The 22,477-nt window shown below is 39.1% G+C and overlaps 1 long non-coding RNA gene across 1 annotated transcript in view; it reads right to left on the bottom strand.

Annotated features, from left to right (window-relative positions):
* Positions 1–10,172: 10,172 nt before the first annotated feature.
* LOC146862112 (uncharacterized) overlaps positions 10,173–22,477 on the bottom strand; it is an 82,709-nt gene continuing 70,404 nt past the window's right edge. The window contains exon 2 of the long non-coding RNA XR_014978099.1: positions 10,173–12,782. This is a non-coding gene — a long non-coding RNA (uncharacterized LOC146862112). The remainder of the gene's footprint in view (positions 12,783–22,477) is intronic.

The following is a 22,477-nucleotide window of genomic DNA, read 5'->3' as shown; positions in this document are numbered from 1 at the left end:
TCAGGAGGATCTCGTCATCCTCACAGCTCTGACACCTTTCTACTTGCAATGCCTGTCTTTAGCAGAAAACATATCTTAAATGAGTATTTCTCAGGCTTTGCACCCAATTCTAGCACTCTACTCTGCCTTCTAGAAGCACTATTTCCTCATCACCTTCAATCATAGAGCAGTTAACTCAGTTCCTGCTCAATCTTTATTTCCTTCTCTCACTTCCATGCAGTACTGGTCTCTTTCAAGTTTTGGGCTGAATATATTGATCTGCTGAAGATAGGTGTATCTTCTAGAAAGTGTTCCACATTGTGTAATGTAATGTATAGTAGAATTGTAAATATGTGTACCTAGACCTTCCACTTAATACCACTGTCACCCATCTTGATTTTTTTTTCTTCATATTTACACTTTTTTACGTATAGCACTTTTTCACTCATGGGCACTGTAGGCGCTATATCAAAATATTTTAAAAATAAATAGTTCACAAATGGGCTCGCTGTACCTGCCGATTGAGTAGGTCATTTTTGTATTAATTAATGACTGTTTGTTTTGTATGTGCTTAAGGAAAGACTCTAGATTTCTTTGATAGGAACAGTCTGTTAAATAACTATAACGTTGGTGGCGTATGGTCATCATACAATACATGGAATAGGTTTCAATCCTGAGTAATATGTTTGTTGAATTCACCATTGTGTGATTTTACAAGGGGGTACATTTGTCCTCCATGATAAGAAATGTTGTCTGCTTAAGAAGTGTCTTCTTCCTCTCTCTTGCTTCCTTTTAGATTAACTGCACTTATAGGTGCAGTATAAACGCATTTTAGACCATTCTTAGAGTGTTTTTAGAAAAAATATAGGACCACTAAGATGTAAAACATATGTATTAATTTGAACGTGATATTAATGAATTGTACTAGTGCTTTGATTTATTTCAGTATGCCAAACTTGTTTTTTTACACTTTGGTGTTCTTCTCTTCTTTGCTTTCTTTGTCAAAACTAAGTGGCAGTGAGACATGTATTGATTTGGCCATATGTATATATGCTGCTATGATTGGGCTTAGTAGCACTATATTACTATTGGCGATCAAATGCGGAAATGGAGCCGTATTATCGGTGTGCACCTTACAGGAATGTATGTCTGAGTGCACAATCCAGTAAGAGGGGCATAAACGCACGTTGATATATGATCTCGCACAAGGTGGTTGATGTAAGTTCATTGTGTTAATTCCAGGACAGGATTTAACATACTGACCTGTTAATGTTAGGCTATTTTTAAGGCAGGGCTGTATAAGAATGCCACATTTATAACATGAAGTTTTCATCTAATTTGTGTATTAAATATTTGAATTTTTTTAATCTGGCGTTGCATTCATATGTATATTAAAATACACGTGGATATGAGTGCATGAGTATTAGTGCTGATAAATTTCATTATTACTTTGACACTTAAGTTTTAGTATTGGGATGAGCGCAGGCAATAGGGAATGATGCAGGAGTGTCAATAAAGCTTTAATAGCTTTGACACTTCTGGAATTTGGCTTACTGACGTGCTTTACGCGCTCCGTAACATGGACATGGTGATAGGCTTTATTAAGCCATGTGATACGCGATGGCTTTGCTTGCTACTTCATCGATGGTGGGAGCGTGAAAGATCGCGTCCCACGGAACTTGCCCGCACACTTCCTACATTTGGAATACAAACGTGAGAAGGGGTTGTTTGAAATGGGGACTCGGCTAGTTAAGGGAGATATGGCCGCTTCGAATGGGGACCCGGGGGCATATCATCAAGGCCAACAATGCTGCTTTAATGGCCTTTTACAGCTGGAAAGCGGTGATTGAATTACCTCAGTATTAGCAAGGACACGCTAATAGGCATCAGCGCGTGTTTCCTGGTGTCAGCCGCCGTTTCACTAACGCCTTGCATCACATCTCTAATGAGATGCAAAGAAGGTGTTCCCTCTGAAAACAACAGTGAAAAAGTCGCTAACCGCACATCGCTGCATCAACAAGCCGGACCCTGAAACCTATTGCGACATACAAATCAGCGCTAACCGGGGTTAACGCCGTCAGCTAACGTCTGCTAAATTTCAGACTTAGCTATGTGTATAAAGGGAGGTGGATTGTCTGCCTACGACCACCATGGCGTATCAACAATGGATTCCCTATCGCTGTAGTGTTATCGCTGGATTTCTAGCGATAAGCCCGCATTTCCCCACTATCGCTGCATTATTTATCGCCTTGGAGATAAGCATTGATAATAACGCAATATCTCCACGATGAAATGCAGCGATAGCCGGCGATATTCAAAACAGCGCTAATCGCGCTTTGCGATGATTATCGCAGCTCCTTGTTGATATGCCCCCCGGTTAGTTAACGGAGGTACGGTTTTCTGGAGAAAATAACGCTGTTATATATTGTATTTGGACCACCGCATTACTATCGGGTGGCATTTGCGTTTCTCACTAAACACGTATTATGGCAATGTGAGCCTTATTTTATGCCCGGGTAGATGGGTCCGCACGACGGGGACTTTAACCTCGATCACGCCCCCACCGCAATACACAAGCGTGCACTGTTGTTGTAACCTATATCAAAATATGCTTCTCGGGGGAAGGGGGGCGATTTGGTTGTTACTAGCGTGGCGCTGCCAGTCAGCTTGCGTGTGTGCCTCAGCTAAAATAGAAGTTAAAGAGTGAGATGAATCCTGCGCTCATACATATGGGGCTTCACGAGATCATTCACGTTCATGTAATCCCAGGTTTAAACTACCACGTGTACAGTTTAGCGGGTAGTGGCGTCAACTTTGCCTCCCTATGGACCTGTGCACTTTCTATTTAAATATGTTGGGTGCCTGAGCACAGTTTTAGATATAACAAATTATCGATTTGACGAACAACGCAAGTTTAAGATTAGTGTTGTTAAACCACCAAAGTGCCTGTGCCTAGAGTTCACTTAATGTGTGGGTGAAGTATTACACAGTGGAGGTAGTATTACCTTTTCCTCCACGCACGAGTAGCCACTTGATTGATTATATAGCTCTCATTTTGATTTTCTTACTTTTTGAGAAAACCTGTTTTGTGTTCTAGCTACTATTGATCAACTTACCGTTGTGAACATTTTATTGTTGATCTGGACTGGACGAGTGGGACACACTATGTGTGATTCAACTTCCTCAATTTGAGGTAATGATAAGTATTGTCCCTTCTTGGTCTCATGCTCACACTGTTTAGCGTGGCAAACTATGTTTGTTTTTGTTTAGAGGTTGGCTATATTTTTTAATTCTGGTGTGTTTGTACAGGTTCTACGGATCTCTTCACCATCTGCGTAGCAATGAAAATATACTACTAATTGCAGTACAGTTTTTTATTGGTGAGGAGCAATTTCGGAGTCTGGAGTATATCTTGGTGGTGGACTTTTTTGGCAAAATGAGTCACTTGAGAACATGTGGTAATTGACTCGTCTTCTAGAGATTTTCACTGTATCTGGTGGTGTCTGATCTCAGGACATTTTTTTCGTTGTTTTTTTTTCCCTTGTTTCCACTTGTGTTTTCTTTGTCTTGGCTCTTCCTTGGAATGTTCCACGATGATGTTGGGTGGTTGGTTTCTTTTCTCTCTTTTCCCAGTTCTTCTGATCAAAGGTAGTTTGTTGCCAAACCAAATGGTTGGTTTGGAATGCACTTAGTTTGAATATTGAGACGCACAAGATCACTAAATATTGATTTGTAATGTTATGTCTGTAAGATTTGTATGTTTTGTTCTTTATTGTTGTTTGACTGGATACATGTTGTGTTTGCAGCCCTGAGGAAGCCCTATTCAGGATGAAATGCGTTGGCTGCATCGGTGCTTCGCTGTCTTAAATCAAGCAACCATTAAAAAACTTGATTAATGTCATTGAAGAGTCCAGAGAGATCTTGTTCTTGTTTAGCATTTATGCTGTTTTACTTCTGTGTTGCGTCTCTGTGCTTTCTTTTGTAGAATGTCAGTTATATACGCTGATTGTTTAAAACAATATGCCTAGCGCTTGCGTGTATGGAAGCATCTTACAAACTATCTTATGTAAAGGGATAACAAGCGGCAACTATTACCCTATATCACATCAAGGTTATACATTTTTCTTAAGAATATTTTCATTTTTTTACTGGGTTCATGGTATCCATGGGAGTTTATATTTCAATTTAAAATGCACTTCAGGGATGTGCGCGCGGCGTCTTTCCAGATGGCCATCTAATCACGAAGGTCCTCAACACGTCGGGAAATTCTGCATCAGTTGCTGTGGTCCCCGTGCTGTTTTTCTTTTGAAATGAGGAAATTCATGTAGTGGAATAACATCTAAACATGAGGCTGCATTTTAAATGTGTTTTATGCTTCTGGTTCCCTATAACGTCAAGGGACACTGGTAGCTGCTTACTGGCCGCCATTTTGAATCACTTCCCGACTGGTGTTATTCCTTTCTGCTGCTGTACTGTTTATCCACACTTTATCTATTAATGGTGGGATCTTTTTCAGTAGTTTTTGTATTCCTTTCATTTAAAACTAAAGTTTTTAATCATTGGGCTATTTTATTTTATTGGGAGGAGACTTTTACTGATTCTTTGAGCTCATGCTGGACTGAATGCTTCATTTAACACATGGGCAGAAGTAAACATTTATTTAATTCAAGTAGGAGACCTACTGCTGGCCTGCCTGTGTCGGGCTCTTCCTCCCTAGAGCCCTCTATGGTTGATTTTCATAATACTGTCAATATGGCTCAATCTGGTTTTTCTAGATCAGCGTCTGTGTCCATTGCGCCATCAAAAATGCAATTACCCTCTTCTGATAACAAAAGGCTTAAGCAAGACCCTCCTTCTCTGTGAAATCTGTTTTGCCTGTATCTTTGGACACTGTTTTGGAGGAAATACATGCTTTGAGACCATTTATTGAGGAAACCAGAACTCATCTACAGGTTCTAGATTCTCAGTATTCTTCACTTGATTCCAGGGTATCACTAGTGGAACAACATTTAAGTGATATACAGGATGTCTCTGCAAAGATTTTATCTCTGGAGAAGGATGTTTTGCTCTTAAAAAAGTCAGCTGACGATCTTGAAAACAGAAACAGGCGCAACAACCTTCGCTTGTATGGTCTTCCAGAATGAATTGATAGAGATGACCCTGTGACCTTCTTCCTCTCCTTTCTTCCGAAACTTCTGGACCTTCCTGCATCAGCATCTTTGAATATCCAGTGCACCCATAGACTGGGTCTCTGCCTGTCTTCTTCATCTGCTCATTCAAAGTCCTGTGGCGTAATCTTCCTATTTTTGAAATGTACTTATCTTTTAATTTGGTCTGGAGCTAAATTGTTTTTGTCCTAAGACGTTTCCACAGTAACTGCAAAATGACGCAAAGAATACCTTGAGTTTCAACAAGCTTTGCATGCCTTAGGTGCGCTATGGATTATTTCATCCATGCTTGTTTTAGGTGACTCTCCAGAACCTCTACATTTAAAAATCCTGCATACCTTCAGAAAAGTCTTTATTCATACTTTGTGGCCTCCATGGATACTGCTGGTCCTTCCTTTATAACTTGGCTCTTGTGTGACAGCCTTTGATAATTTCATCCTGATTTTCACTTTTTGCTTTCTTTACAGGTTATATGTTGATGGTTGTTTTTGTATTAACTATTAAGTCGTCTCTATTTGTTTTTCTTTTTTCCTATCATCATTGCAGATCATCTGTATTTCTTGCATACCCATTCCTGTTTTGTCTACACTTCCTGACGTGGTACGTTTTTTCCCTCTGTCAGCTGTGCCATCTTTACTGTCTGTTGCCAGTCCTTGTTTATGCTTGTTTCCTTTTGAAGTTACGTATCACAGTCGTTAATTTCTTTTTGACATGTACTGTCTTCTCTTTCTCTCTTTCCTACTCCTCTTCTGTAACTTTTCTCTCATTGTTCTTACTGTATTTTTTCTCCTATACTCTCTTCCCCTCACTATTTTATTCCTCTTTTTTCATTACTATTGATCGTGTTGTTTTTATTCTAGTTCTTCTTCTCTACATTCAGAGTTCTATTGTTGAATTTGAAAGGTTTTATTAACCCTATAAGAGGCAGAAAATATTATCCCATTTAGCCTCATACATCCTGACTTAGTTCTGTTGAAAGAAACCCATTTGTCGGCGACAGAGGCTCAAACTCAAACAGAATTGGGTTGGTTTAGTCTTAGTGTCTCCTACGACCACTAAGAAAAATTGTGTAATTATTTTATGTCATAAAAGTTGAAATGTTCTGTTATTTCTCTTTCTTTTTGGTCTAATGGTACAAAAATATGTATTCAATATAAAGATTTATTTGTTATCCTAGGAGGTTATTGTAAACAGATTATTGACCAATTTATTGACTGCCAATCCCACATTTGTTTTGTCCCTCACAAGACTCATAAGCAATTCCAAAGTACAATCACCAGACTCACTTGGTGGATGCCTGGAGACTATGTAATCCAGATATAACAGAATTTTCTTTCTTTTTCTCCTGCATGGTTCCCTGACCCAGTTACATTAGATTTTTCTTTCTAAGTCTTCGACTCATAATCTTATTTCCTCCTCAATTGAACTGATTGTGATCTCTGATCATGCCCCGGTTATTGATTCGTCTACAACACAGGTCCTCTAGATGGAGATTTAATAACTCTCTTTTGCATGATCCATTTTTTTCTTCCTCTTTTATCTCTTTGCTGAGGAATTTATTTCTTTGAACACAGATCCGGGTACCTCCCCTTTATTGATATGGGATGCATTTAACGCTACTGCTTGTGGCTTTATTATAGACTTTGATTCCAAAAAAAAGAAACAATCACTTGATCATCATAGAATTCTATTAGCTAACATTAAACGCCTAGAACATCAGTTTTAGACTTCTTCATCTGATTCTGCCTTACAGGAGCTTGTTCAAGCGAAGTTGGATTTTAACAAAATCACTACGGATAATGCCTCATCTATTCTCCTTCGTAATAGTGCTCATTACTATAGTGGATGAAAAAAAGTTTGCAAACTTTTGGCTAATTATTTCAAATCTCAGAAACAGCTTGTGCTGATAGACTCCATTCACTCATCGGATGGGAAGCATCTTTTCAAAGATCAGGACATCCTAGATGAATTTATGAAATACTATAAAAAACTATACACTCCGAAATACTCTACTTCTGTCTCTTCTATTGATACTTATCTTAGTCGCGTTTCCCCACCCTCTCATGCAAATCTTGATTTTGCATCTCTAGAATCTTATTTATCAATTCTGGAATTATCTAAATCTTTAAGTCTCCTTAAAAAAGATAAAATCCCGGGCCCAGATGCGTTTACAGTAGTATTTTACCTTCACTTTTCAAACCTACTACTTCCAAAACTCTTGCATCTTTTTCAATACTTTTGTATTACTGGTAAGGCGGATGGCACCTTTTAGAAGCTACAATATGCCTAATTCATAAAGATGGTCGTGATCCTAGGCAATGTAAGAATTATCGCCCTATATCCCTTGTAAATGTTGATTTTAAAATGTTTGCCAAATTACTCGCTCTACGTCTTGAATCTCTCCTGCTAAATTAAATTGGTCTAGAACAGTGTGGCTTTGTCAAAGGTAGAATAACATCAGATAATACCCGGTTACAACTTAATGTTTTAAATAAGGCTCCAACCCTTTTTTATTCTTTAGCTGCAGTTTCTATTAATTTGGAGAAAGCTTTTGATAGAGTAGGTTGGTTCTTTTTATTTAAAGCTTTTCATTGGCACGGTTTTGGTCTTAAATGTATTCCTCTTATCTCTTTACTGTATACGATACCTAGTTTCTGTAAAAGTTAATGGCCTTCTCTCTCAGTTCTTTCTATTGCAACGAGGTGTATGTCAAGGTTGCCCTTTATCTCCTCTTTTATTTATTTTATCACTTGAACCCTTCTATCTCATATCCGCCAGAATACCTCTATTTATGGATTTCTTTAGGGTGATCAACATTTGAAATTATCTGCTTATGCGGACAATATTTTGCTTTTTTTATATCTAGTAACTTCTATTCCTCCTTTATTGCAAGAAATCTCAGATTTGTCCCTAGTTTCAGGTTGTAAAATAAATTCATAAAAGAAAGAAATCCTTGCCATTACCAAATTTTGTTTAAAGCATCATTTTGATTCAACTAAATTCCGAAGAAACAGTTTTAGAATCAAGTACTTAGACATTTGGTTCAACAATTCCATATCGGATTCAGCTAAAATTAACATGAAAGAATGACTAGATCATATTTCAAAACTCCTTTCTTCCTGGAATCCTCTTTTTCTATCATGGTGGGGTTGTCTTGATTCTATTAATATGATGATTACTCCCTTTCTGCAGTATATCTTTTCTATGATTCCCATTCAGTTTATTTATTTTAAGAAAATTGATTACCGCCTCTCCAAATTTTCATGAAATAATAAAAAATCCAGATTTTCCCTGTCACAGCTTAAGAAACCTAAATCTAATGGAGGAGTGAATTTTCCCAACCTTCGGCTCTATAACAAGGCCGTCTGTCTTATGGCTTCTTGCTGGCTCCTCCCCCTTAACACCTGTATGGGTCACCATTGAACGTTCCCTACTTGCACCTTTCTCTATAAAGTACGTTCTTGCCTTTATTACAAAGATCAATATTACTTCCCTCCCACAGACATACTTGTTCAGTATTAAGGCCTCATTGCCAGTTGAAGATCATTTCTAGAGACTTCTTCTTACAGTCTCCTCTTTGGTACAATTGTCTCATTACTATTAACAATAGACCTCTTTATTGGGAATCCTGGATCTCTAGGGGAATTGTTTTGGTCCAAGATATGTTTGATCGTATAACTCCTTGTACTTTCCCTCAGTTTCAGGCTACCTTTAAGTGTCCTCACTCGTTTTGGCAAAAATTCTCAGTCCTTAAGGGCATAATTCTATGTGTTTTTATACTCTTCCTTCAGATGTTTCTACACCTGCAGAGGATACGCTTCTCAGAATTTTAAGGGTACTTCCCAAAGCATCCCTGATTTATACGTTTCTTCTTACCCCACCCTCTGACCGTCCTAAATCTAAATTGGAACTTACCTGGGAGACGGATTTGGGTTGTGTTTGGAGTGCTGATTTCTGGAACAAGATCTGGGCTAGATCTTTGAAGGTCTCTAGATCCGTATTTACCACTCAATCCATGTTTTTTCTATATTATAGATTATATTTTACTCCACTATCCATAGCTAACTTCACACACAATAATAATAAGACTTGTTGGACTTGTGATTTTCCCTTGGCCGGTTTGATGTATCTCTTGCCCTGCTGTAGCCTCCTTTTGGAAGAAATCTGGTCTCATATCTCAATTATCTTTAATTTGCATATTCCTCTATCAAATGTTATTCTATTTACAGGAAGTTTATCAGAGTCGTTGGGATCACTTTTACATGAAAAGGAATTATTTGACCTGATGTTAGCTTTAGCCTTTCAGCAAATTACACTAAACTGGAAATGTTCCATTAAACTCTCAGTTAAGTCTTTGTAGAATAATGTTTGTCACTATCACAGATTGGATTTTGCTTTTACTTCCTCTTTTAAACCAGTTGTAAACAGGGATTTTTTTGGTCACCTTTAACTAATTATTTAAATAAGGTTACAACAATTTGTGTATCACGTACTAGTTCTGAAAATGTTCAACCTCCATAGACTACTACTAGCTCTGCTTTTTCTTTTACACTATTTTCCATAATTGGATCGTTTTTTAGGTATTTTGATTATTTTGATTATTTCTTTCTTCTTCGGTAGTTTGTATTGATATTGATACTCGATCTACAGTTGTTGATTTATATTATGTTCCCTTCCCCCCCACCCCCTATGATATTGTCAAAATGTAAATAGCATTCTACTCTATTTTACTGCCTATCTTTTCCTTTTTGCCATTCCGATGTTAATATGTTAAGTTCATGGCTTATTCTTTATAATTGTCATCAATTCAATAAAGCTAATTAAACATAAAATGCATTTCCATTTCTATCTAGATAACCTTAAAAAATACGTCCTTCTATAATAAACTGTTGGCTTATGTATTACATTTTTATAGAAACAAGTCCTTACTTTAACTTTTAGTGCCCTTCTCATTATGATCATGCATAAGTAAAAATATTGCAACACAAAAATAAATTACAAATTGTATAAACTAATGTACCTAAACACATTCAGAACTATTCACTTTAATAAAGGCGATTTTGTTGAGGAAAAGGGCACAGATGAAAAAGACAAAACAAACTAAAAACAAGTTGAATTAATACAATCATTAAAAGAAAATCTAATTTTCCATCCATCCATGTGCATAGCAGGCAAGTGATTAATTAGCATTCTGGAACTTGTGGTTTTGCTTTGATCATATTGGCTGAACACTCAGGTCTAGCTGAGGTGCCTAGCATAACTTGTAGCCTGTTGCAGATACGAGAGGTGTACATCTGTGCTTATTTGTGAGTTGTTCATGTCTGTATGTGTGTCCCTGTGCACCATTTGTGTCCAATATGGGTGCCTTTACAAACCTGTCCATTTTAGAAATCTACCCACAGATTCCTGCTCCTATAAAGGGATCATTAGATGTGCTAAATAAAGGCTAAAATACTCTGCTTTAACCAGGGCCACTGGAATTATGCAATTGTGCGGCTACAGCATTTTTTGTATAATTATAGATTTGCCGCATTTTCCACATAATCCAAACTTTGCTGCATAATCTGCAAATTTTAACAGCAAAACTATTTGTTTCTACCTCAAACAGTTCAAAAGTTACTAAAAACACAGCAACACATGTTTGCCGTACAGCGGGAGGCCCTTTGCAAATGTCGAGTGGTCACCTTTCTGTTGCTAATGGCTATGTTTGGGTGTTAAGCTGATATTAATGATGTGCAATTAATGACCAGGTAGTGTTAACTTGACAAAATAAAGAAGTAATACTATCACAAAATGTGCCGCATTATGCCACATAAATTGGCTTTTCTTGACGCATAATTTACTGAACCCTGCCACAAAACTTAGCCCTCTCCGGCCACATAATTTTAGTGGTCCTGCCTTAAAGTTACAAAATGTCAGGCATGAGCTGTTTATTCGGTCTCAATATTCTATTCTTTTCCTTCTGTTTCTGTCACTTCTGTGTTTGTAAGTGGGAAAGTGCTTCAGGTCCCAGGAGGCAAAGAAAAAAAATCACAGGACTTGGCAAACAGATTACACCTGACATAGAACAGCTTGAAACCTCTTTGGAGTCAGTCTATTGCCGCTACTGCTCTGCTGACGCAGAACACCCACTTCTCATGTGAGGTTCGTCACCCAGGGCTCCACGGAGGCACATCACTCAGTACTCCTGTCAGGTGTTTCTCCCAGTGCTCCAATAAGGTACATCACCCACTTCATCCCTGAGCTGCAACACTACTGCCGCCTTGTGCACATCACCCAATACTTATCTGCTGCAATCACCCATTTCACCACAATGTGCCACCTGCTTCACAGGGTATGCATGTCTGTGCGCATTGATGGTGATATTGGTCTGCATGCAATGAGTGTATGTGTGTCTCAGTGGAACTGGCTGCCCGTAGGTGTGTGTTGGTTTGTGATCATGTTTCCTGTGTTCCTGTGTTTTGTCTGAGTGTTTGCACTATACAAAAATCAAACCTATTGTCTTTGTCAGTATTTATTGTTGTGGCAGGTGCAAATCGATCATGAATATTTACTATGTAGACAACCTTGGATTCAAGTCCAGTCGAAACCAGTATGTTGAAAGCAGAATGCCATGGATGATTGACACTTGTCATTGAGGCATTAATAGACAACGCACTTACTTTTCAACAGGTTTACAGTTTGAGTCAAAGGTTTGTAGTGTTATTTGCCAAGATTGTTTTGTCCAGTCCTGAAGCACAGTTTACAAACCGTTGTTTGCGGCGTCTCCTGCTGCCACTTTGTGTTACTGTCGTCGCACAACATTTTTCCAATTTTTAAAAATATCAGTTTCTATCATCCGGATATGGCATGTAGGTAAGTATGCTACAGATCAAATTCTAGTTGAAGTGCATTCAAAGAGGTTCAGTTCCTTTCAAATAACAATCACGATTTCAACAATCTCAGCACACTCTCCTATTAAGGCTGACCAACGACTTCAGAGTAGCTGGGCGGAGCATCAAACTGAGGCGTGGGCTGCGGCATGGTTGATGCCGTGTAGGTGCTGACGGCACCACTGTTGAAATTCTGGTGGTGCTGCTGATAATGATGAGGAGCCAGGTTAGCGGGATACTGGTGCCCGGGACCCATTGGATAATTTGCTGCAGGTGCTAAGGTGTGTGTCGGTGCCGCTATCGGGTGGTTAAATTGCGCATTTATATTTGGAACTGCGTTGGGCCCGGCAGCCACGGTATTGATATATTGCTGTCGATATCTTTCAGATCTGCTCTTTCTGTTGCAAAATTGGGCTACAGCGCATATTAATATGAGTAGGAAAAAAACACCAAATATTGCTCCAAAAATAACAGGAGCATTGGTGAAGTCCATCACTGAGGAAAAACACTCTGAAAGGTCACAGGGCAGTGAGATGAGAATTGGAAATGTGGAGGATCAAATGGTCGCCTTTCTGTACAGCTACAACTAGTGGCACGGTATGTTCTTGGGGATTAGGGATGTCTCAGTAAAGGATGCACAAAGTTTCCTTCTTTTCTACTCCTTGCAGTTAATGAAGGCTTTAGCCCAGGTGATTCCGGACCTCCTTACTTAATCTTCAGAATAAAATAGGGTGTCCGAGTTCGCCTTTAAAATCTAGGAACACTGAAATAAATGAAAAACATGACATTAAAGATTAAGCAGCATGCATTTAATATTAAAATATATTTTTTTAAAGATTCAAAAGACCCTAAGAGGACCCCATTCTACAGGACTGGGTGCAGCTCCGGAACAGTTTTTGGTGATAGATAGATCCTAGAAAATGTCACTCACGTTCTTTACAAAATGCCTTCTAAAATGATCAATAAGTATTGCAAAGTGCTTGACGGTCATAGAACCGCTTAAAACTGTGTAATTCCAGTTTCATGTTGCCAGTCCCTTAACAAGAGCAACTAAAACCATGGTTCATGTGAACTGGTAACATTTTTCATGGCAGAAACAGAATAAATTGCAGATGAGCTCTTATGGATGCTTGGTGCAGGTGAAGGAACATGATATTTGCGGATGAGCTGCTAGAAAGGCAAGCTCTAAGAGACACAGCATAGAAGTGAGTGAGCTCTTAGAGAAACAAGGTTATAGGCGATGGGCTCTCGGAAGCGCTTGCCACTGGTTGAGGTTGATAAGCTCTAAAAGACATAGAATGCTCACAGAATAGCAGGGCATTCATGGATGATCTGTTTGGTGAACAACTTGGGCATGTCATTGGTGGACGAGCTGTTACACATGCTTACCATTGGTAAAGCACTTACACATATCATTGGTGAATATGCTGTTAGAGAGGCTTGTTATTGGTGAACCACTCAGACATGTGGATGAGCTGTTAGAGATTCTTGTTGGTGGCAAAGTCTTCAGACATGTCATTGGCGCATGAGCTCTTAGGCTTGTTACAGGTGAAGCTCTTGGGCATGAGGTGTTACAGAGGGTTGTCATTAAAGAAGCACTTTAGAATGTCATTGGTGAATGTGTTGCTAGAGAGGCTTGTCATTGGTAAAGCACTTAGGCATGTGGATGAGCTGTAAGAAAGGCTTGCCATTGGGCCAGCGCTTACACCTGGCATTAGTGGATGAGTTCCTATTGAGTCTTGTCATTGGTGAAGCACTCTGGCGTTCTGCTGGTGGATGAAACATTCACTTTGAGGTGCATGTCATTGTTGGATAAGCAGACATAGAAGTGGTGTACAGACTACTAAAGGAGCAGAACATTGCTGGTACATGAACTTTGGTACTGAAGCAGTTGGCAATAAACAGAACTGGTGGCGGATGAGATCTTCAGTTTGAGACATGCAGCTTTAAGTGAGATCTTAAAAGGGTAGGCATTGATAGAGAAGTTCTTAGAAAGGTATGATGTGTGTGTGTATGAACAAACTTTTTTGAAGTAAAACATTGCAGCGTAAACTCTTAGAGAGGGTTGGCATGAGGGAAGATGGATAGTACTGCTGGATATAAGACACATATCAATGTGGGATGTTTTTGAGGTTGGGTTTATTGTCACAGGCTAAGCTCTGGAAAGCCATTGATCAGTCGCTACTATGACTTTATAGGAACAGTTGGTAGGTGCTCATATGAATTTTTGCAAGAATTATTTCATTATCTTTGTTTGTGATAAAAAGCTTAGAAAAAATTGATTTTATTTCATTTTGACCACAGGTGTGTCACCTCTAGTTGCTCAGATTGTCACTGTTGAAGGAATATGTAAATTGTTGGACCTTTACATGATTTTTCATTGCTACGTTGTACCTGTGTGACATCATATCCTTGTGAAAGCACCAGGCCCAGAGTCCACTGACATATGCCAAATTACCACTTAGTGGTTTTGTAAGATAGTATTTCCTATTAAAATGTCCCCTCTTAGGCCCCGATTATGAGTTCATCGGAATAAAGGTGCTATTTATCGCACCTCCTAAATAATGATACTCATGGCTATGTTATATATCGGGTATGATAAATAGTGCCTATCATGAGGTTTGGGTGAATAATGTGCAGATTTGTGTATTTCACACACCAAAATCCACACGGTAAGGTAAGTATAATACACTTTAACCCTATTAAAATTTGCTCCATTTGGGATCTACCAAAGGATTAGGTATTTAAAGCATCCAGTGATTACTGGATGCTTTAAATAACACCCAACTCAGAACTCATGCCACAGCTCAAACAAGAGTTTCTTCAGGGGTCAGAAAACAACAAACCCCTTATAATCATGACCAAAATATGTGTTGGTTTCTCTGTTCACCTCAGCCCTTTACCAGTGGCAGCTGCTCCCAATCCGATGAGTGGGGGCAGTGTGGTGAAAAATGTAAAATAAATGTAGACTTATCTTTCACTGCCGGCCACCACCTCTGTGATCTTCTGCTTCCGGAACTGCAGTCCTGATGAGCACAGGCTCCGGGACTCTCCACGCAATCCCAATGTTGCTCTTATGCTATTACTCCCAGCATGAGAAAAGCACTGGGATTGGGCGGAGCAGTCTGGTTTCACGCTCAAGCAGGGAGTGGTAGCTTGTGCACCTGAGCACTGCTGATATCGCCAAGGAACCGCCTGGAGATATCCAAGTGCGCATACCAGTTTGGACGTCCTAAGACAGCCGGACAAACTGACATGAGCAATTTGACTGCCTACCGCTCTTCCTCCCCTGCTGCTGATGCTGCAACATGACCCCGCCCGCCCTATACTCTGCGGACTTGAAGTGAAAAATAAAATGACAAAATAGTTTTATTGTCATTTTATTTTTCTTCTGTCTGCAGCCTTTCATCAGTGGGGCGACGATCCTTTGCCATAACCCTCCACTATAATGATCATCTCTTCCTGGACACCCACTTGTGAGATCATGTCACTGAAACCCTGTCCTGTTTTATTTGGTTGTGTGTAAAAAGAATGGTTGGAAAATATGGGCTAGCAAATCTACTGATCGCATAAAGTCACATACCTGAATTTTTGTTTTTTTTGGCTGCCTTGTTTATCTTTTGATGTTTTCTTCACTCAGTTTTGCATTTCTTACAATAAAAAAAAAACCTCAAACTACAGCCAATTTCCCCTCTTTATTTCTCTGTTTTCGCATCGCCCAAATTTCCCACTCCAAACCTTGCACTTGTAGAACTCCAGCTCTTGCTCCTCTACTCCGTGCATCAATTTTCCACATCATAATAATTATGTTCAGTTGTTACTGCAATGCTGTGGTGCATTAGCAACAAAAGTGAAACTCTCTATGGCAAAGGACAGAAATTTAGAGAATCAAAAATAGCAATTAGTTGAATTAAATGATTGCGTCAATGTTATTCTAAGCAAAGTTTTGGTGTCAATGACATCACTGAATGCGGTCTCAATCTCCTAGTCAACCCCTCACTCTAGCTTGCCTCTTGCACTCCTCACCTCACTTTCCCATATTTGATTTTTTAGACAGTAGATCTTACATGGCTCCAGGTCAAGAGTGTGCCTTTTAGACAGTCTTAGTTCTGCAGCTGTGAGAGCAGATTTAATGGATAAACTTTAAATTTTCCCATTTTACATTTACATGTGAAGACAAGATGGCTTTTAAAAGTGCAATGGAAAGTTTTCCGTGTGCATGTTTTTCTCTCTACAGTGCATCTCTTTTAATTAAATATTTGAAATGGGATCTGTTCTGTAGCGCTGTGCTGAAATGCAATATAATTTCTTTTGTAGCTTCCACTGAGGCTGTACTGTACCAACGTTTGGAAGAACTCAAGGACGTTTCCTGTTCCTGGGGCATTGTAGTTAATACATGAAAAGATGTAGTCATAACCTTGTTTTTAGGTTAGAGGTTAGCATTAATTTTGCATTCTGAAGGCGTATCTAGCAATGTTGCAGTAATGGAACATGTTTGTGAAAATCTATAGGTTATTGCTTAATTCCACACCTTGTCATGAGTGTGACTTTCACTGCTTAAAAACCTCTATAATGTGCTACTTTTGTGTGCCAGACCTATCCTTGCTTTCTTACCAAGGGGTTCTATGTCCGTTTATAGTTTATATTCTGTACTAGGAATATTTTTGAAAGAGATTTTTGTCCATTCTGTAAAAGGCAGACTTCATTTTCTTTTTTTTTTGCGGGTTTTTATATAGCGCGAACTCGACCTGAAGGTATTGGAGCGCTTTACACGTGCACCAATTACGTTACAAAAGGACACATTCATGTTTTTTGGTAGGCACTGGGAGATTAAGTGATTTGCCCAGAATCACAGGATGTGGAGTTGGCCCCTAGGCTCCAAAGTCGGCAGTCCAGCCGCGAGACCACATCCTGTCAGAAAGAAGCCACATACTCAAGATAAATCAAAATAGCTCTTTGTTGCATCTAAACAATGAAGTGCTTCCTTTTCTGTAGTACAACAGTTAGCCATAAACTCAGGGAAAATCAGTTCCTGGTTCAAATAAAAAGGACTGAACATTAGCTTCAAAGGAAGGACCTAGCTTCAAAACCACCCAGACTCTGGAATTCCCCTCAGAAAAGGAGACCTGCATCACAGAGACTGCAAGTCTCTCAACCTTCCTGCAAAAGATATCGATACGAGTAAAAGGACTCATTGAATGGGCTAGCAGCAGCTTCTGGCCTGCGACGCAGCGCCGCTAGCTCAATTTTGATATGGAATTGACTAACCTTATCACTCATGCACCTCGGTTATTGATATAAAATATATAGTTACTTAATGTCCGCTGCCCATGCACCACAGTAGACTGCTGCTAAGCAAAAGAGAACTTCAAAACATGAAGATACATTAAAAAAAGCAAAATAAAACAAATAACCCTGACAGTCCAACGATGTCTGCCTGGAAGACAAACAATACAGAATGTGTTCCCTTTGGGTGCTACTTTTATTCACCAGATGAGGAAGGATACGAGTTTTATAATAAAAGAAAGTGAAGTAGAATGACATAGGGGCATATGTATCAACATCACCATTTGCGATTCTCAAATAGCGATTTTTAAGGAATCGCTATTTGAGAATTGCAAAACAGGATGTATTTAAAAAATTGCAAACTTTTTGCGATTTCTTAAAATTCCTTAATTCCGATTAGCAAATTGCGAAATCTCAATTAAGGAATACCTGCCCATTCATTCCTATGGGCCAGGAGACCCATAGGAATGTATGGGAAGTAATTCTCAAATTGCGAATCGCAATTTGCTAATCGCAATTTGAGAATAATTTCAAAGGTGCAAGGGTGTCAAGATGACACCCTGATACACCCCTGAAATTAGCATGTGTGGTCATATGGCGCACATACATGCCCTAAGGGCATGTATGTGCGTCACGTGGCACTTTGTAAAATTACAAAACGTGCATTTTTAAAAGAAATCGCAAATTAACACCAACTAGTAGTTGGTGGTAATTTGCAAATTCTTAAGGATTAATCGCAATCCTTTGGTGAGTGTTACATTTCATTTAAGAAATCGCAATTTGCGATTTCTTAAATGCTCACGCAAACTTAAGAAATCGCAAAATTAGCGATTCCTTAAATTTGCGTTGGGAATTTGCCTAATACATCCCGTTTTGCGAATTTTTAATCGCAAACGCTGTATTTTGCGAATCGCAGCGTTTGCGACTAAAAATTTGCTTGATACATATGCCCCATAGTGTCTGTCTGGAGAGATAGACTCAACTCAATTTGCAATGACTGGAACGAGGAAATCGACGAGGAAGCTATGCTGTTGATCATAAACCAGGTTAAGCTGAAAGTTACACTTGCAATATGGAGCCAGGTGACAATTTGGAAATGTGCAAAACTCAAAGGGGACATCTGTACAAAGACTGATACTGAGCTGGGACTGGGCAAGTTTTAACTAAACTTCTGCATCCTTTATTCATGTAGCTCCCTTGTGAATCTTCACATGAAGAATTCACCAGCGACAATTCCTGTTATTTTATGTTATGGAATTTTCCAAGGTGCCTCGTGTCATCAGCATAACTGCTGGGTGTTGTGAACATCTCTATTAAACGAGGAGCTGCTACCAGAGCTTGGATTACTAGTTAGGAGTAAACATGTGTGAAGGCAACCTCTCTGTGCATGTCCACATTCTCAGAGATTTGAACACCATGGTTATAATGCCTTTCTTAAAAGGACATTGCTAGATCCAGCATTTCAGGCCGATGTTTGTCTAATGTCCAGGATCGGATTGGGTCATTATACCTTTGCCACAGGCCTGCTGTATCCTGTTCAAATGTGCTTTCCTACAGCCTGTGGCATGGAGGCCAGTTTGATTTCATAACTAAGAGATCTCTGTGTTATGGTTGATGTTGACGGATTCAGAGCAAAGTAATTTCTGGTCTCTTGGTGGCTAGTGCCACTAGTGACCACTGCATAACACTGAAAAAACTAGATCACGTGCCTATCTTTTACAGTGCGGTCTAAAAGAAGAGACATTCCGGGTGGTGACTTCATTGGGCCCATTCATAATCCTAACTTTTCAGATCAATGAATAGGGTTTTACTAAAAACACCCTGGGCAATTCTAATAACTAACCTGGCCACAGTGTAGTCCTGGCTTCAAGCACAGTTGCCAAGTTTGCAACCTTCTCCTTTGTTGTGTGCATTTGGTACTGAGCAAATGGTTTGCACACCATGAGGTACACACAGCACCCCTGATAGGTCACAAATTGTGTAGAATGTGCGAAAGCAAGGATGGAGACCTGCAAGGGACAGCAACTCTAATTTAACGTTTTCAATGACTTGGTATAGCATGTATCGTGGTATAGCGTGAACTGTACACAGTACTATAATGCACAATGTATTAGTATGTTTTATAGAACTTCTAAGTTTACAAATACTTACACTATTTAAATATACAGTCACAAAATTAAAATTTACATATTATAATTTAGATTGTGGATATATAACATTGATTTGTTTTCATAGAATTTTACGGTACCTTTTATTTAATTTACACACTTCATTTTACGCCACTCCAATCTATAAGAGTTGACTTTATGCCACTGCACTCTATGCTATTTACAGTATGCCAGGCCACTATACGTTGCCATATTCTACTTTAGACTACTGAACGTTACTCCATTTTACTCCACCCAACTACACTGTACACCACTGCAGTTTACACCACTTTACTCTATGGTATTATACTGTTCAGTACCGTATTCTATTACATGCCATTTTATTCACCACCCCTACACTATACTGCTCCTAACTGTATGCTATTGCACTTTACGCAACTCCACTTTACGCTGTTCCACTATATGCTACTCCAGTATGCCCCGCTTTATGGTACACTACTGGAGTCAACACTATTCCAGTGTACGGCAATCAATTTAACTAAAATGCAGTAAACGCCACTATAGTGTACCTCAATATACTGTGTGTTATTGCAGTTCAAATTTACATTCTGAGCTACTCCAGTCAACAACACTTCAGTCTATGTTACGAGACACTGCGCTTCAATCATTATCCCTATTTAATTCTACAACACTATATGCCACTGCAATGTACGTCTCGAAACTTAACACAAGTAAACTCTTTATTCTAACAGTAAACACTACTTCACTGAATAATTACTACACTGTACGGCACTAAACACTTTATGATACTCCACTTACGCCATTGTACTGCACACACTGTACCCCAATGTAGTGTACTCTGTTCCACTCTGCACTACTGCACTGTACGGCACAGCAATATACACCACTACACTTTACACAATTTTAATTTACAACACTACACTATACCACATTCAACTTTATGCAAGCCCACCGTACACTGCTTAGCTGCACACCACTGCACTGCATGGCACTCCACTCTGCACCATTGCAGTCTACGCTATTCCAGTTTACGTTACTCCACTCTACCACACTTTACTGTACGGCACTCGACTGCATGCTATTTTAGTATACGATATTCCAATATAAGCCCCTACAGCATACAACACTCCACTCTATATCACTCCACTGTATGTGCATACACTATACAGTATTTACAGAACTTTACCACACTCCACTTTATGCTATCTCACTGTATAACACTACACAATATGCTGTTCAGCTTTATACCACTGCAATATACAGCTCTCTACTGTATCCAACTTCAGTGTACACCACTGCACTGTATGCAAATCCACTCTACGCCACTTCGCTGTATGCCATTCTAGTTTAAGCCCCTCCAATCAATCCCATTCCAATTAATTCCAGGCCAGTATACCAAAATATACTGTACCACAGTTGACTTTACAACACTATCCACCACTATATTGTATCACACTCCACCTTATAATACTTTAATCCAGAACTGTAAACTGTACAAATATTACACATTTGTTACCAACATTACAAAAACCATTGAAATTCACACAAAAAACAAAGGTTAAACATACATTATAGTAAGGCAAATGTTATTTATGTTTACTATACAAACCCAACTTGAACTACACAAACATTAGAACTTTTACAGTGATAGTTCTATCCTAAATATATCATTTAAGGACCACTTTCACACTAATATCTATCATACTTATAAGTCACATTTCAACTTACGCTCCACCGTCAAATTCACATAACTCTCGCACCTCTGTACACAGTGTTCTCGCTCACCACACTACATTAACTATAGCTCACCACTGTACCACGCAGTATGTAATTTGACATGTTAAAAGTGTTGTTATTAATCCAATGATTTCACATTTTCTAACTTCTGTGCTACGCAAGGGTATAGATAGTGGATGGGGAAGGGGCAAGTTATAGTTAATGTAGTAGGGCAATTGAGGTGCGGAGACTGTGTATAGAGGTGCACGAGTTATGTGAATTTTAAGGTGAAGCCTAACATGTAATGGAGCCTATGACTACAACACTATACGGTTACTGTGTTGGTGTTCTCTGACCGTTATTAAACGCTAACTTGAGCATTGCAAAAGGAAATTGTTATTTCGTAAAACAGGTATTATAGGCAAACAAAGGGTGACATGCAGACCTGTCTTCAACATAAGATATGCAGCACGAAAATATGCAACATTTTTGTCATGCCTTCCCATGTTTTTCCTTAGGCTATGGGGAACATGTTTACCCCTGAAGAACTGTAAGTGATTGCGCTTACTTAACAGAGTTATATTGATATTACAGACAGTAGGAAACTGTCCTTATATCCAGTTCAGGGATCTGTTTCTTTAAGGTCCTGATGAAAGCCATATGACCACGTTGTGTATAAGATTAAGCGAACATTGACCTACTCCTCGTTTATACCACTTACTGTTTTTAACCTTACCCCAATCTTGACAATATTAAAAGCTAACACAAGGAGTTGGAGTTAATTTTAACCTCTTTTTTCACTTGACTTCAGATCCCACTTAAAAGTTTATAACCACTTCCTCCTGGTTGAGAACGAGCCCACCTCGACAAATTAGTTGTTCGGGGTGGCGACCCGATGATGAAGCATGTCACTGGTAAATACTGGTGGGTGAGGGTCTTTTGAACATTTTCCTGATACTATATTGGTCTGTTTTAGAAGTCCCACTCTTGTATGATTGTGCTGACTTCACTAACAGGCCTGCTTGTCTGGCCTCTGGAAGGCCTAGGTGTGTACTACATTTTTAGTTGGGGAGGAGAGAAAATGTTTTGCGTTGATCTGGCAGATATGGTTAGTGTATTACCCATAAACATCTAAATGAATAGAAGTCAATACAAGTCAATTGGCATGAATCAAGTAAGGCAAGCACTTAATTTGATAATATTAAGTTATGTAATACTCAGAGTTTCATTACCTTATAAACGACGTACATTAGCACTGTGCTTGTTGGCAGGCCTGAAACATGATCTGAGAACATAAACACTTACAGCATAGGCTATTGTTGGAGAA

Source organism: Triturus cristatus, chromosome 2_2, assembly GCF_964204655.1.
Source record: "Triturus cristatus chromosome 2_2, aTriCri1.1, whole genome shotgun sequence".
NCBI classification, from domain to species: domain Eukaryota; kingdom Metazoa; phylum Chordata; class Amphibia; order Caudata; family Salamandridae; genus Triturus; species Triturus cristatus.
This window is presented reverse-complemented; position numbering and strand designations above follow the sequence as displayed.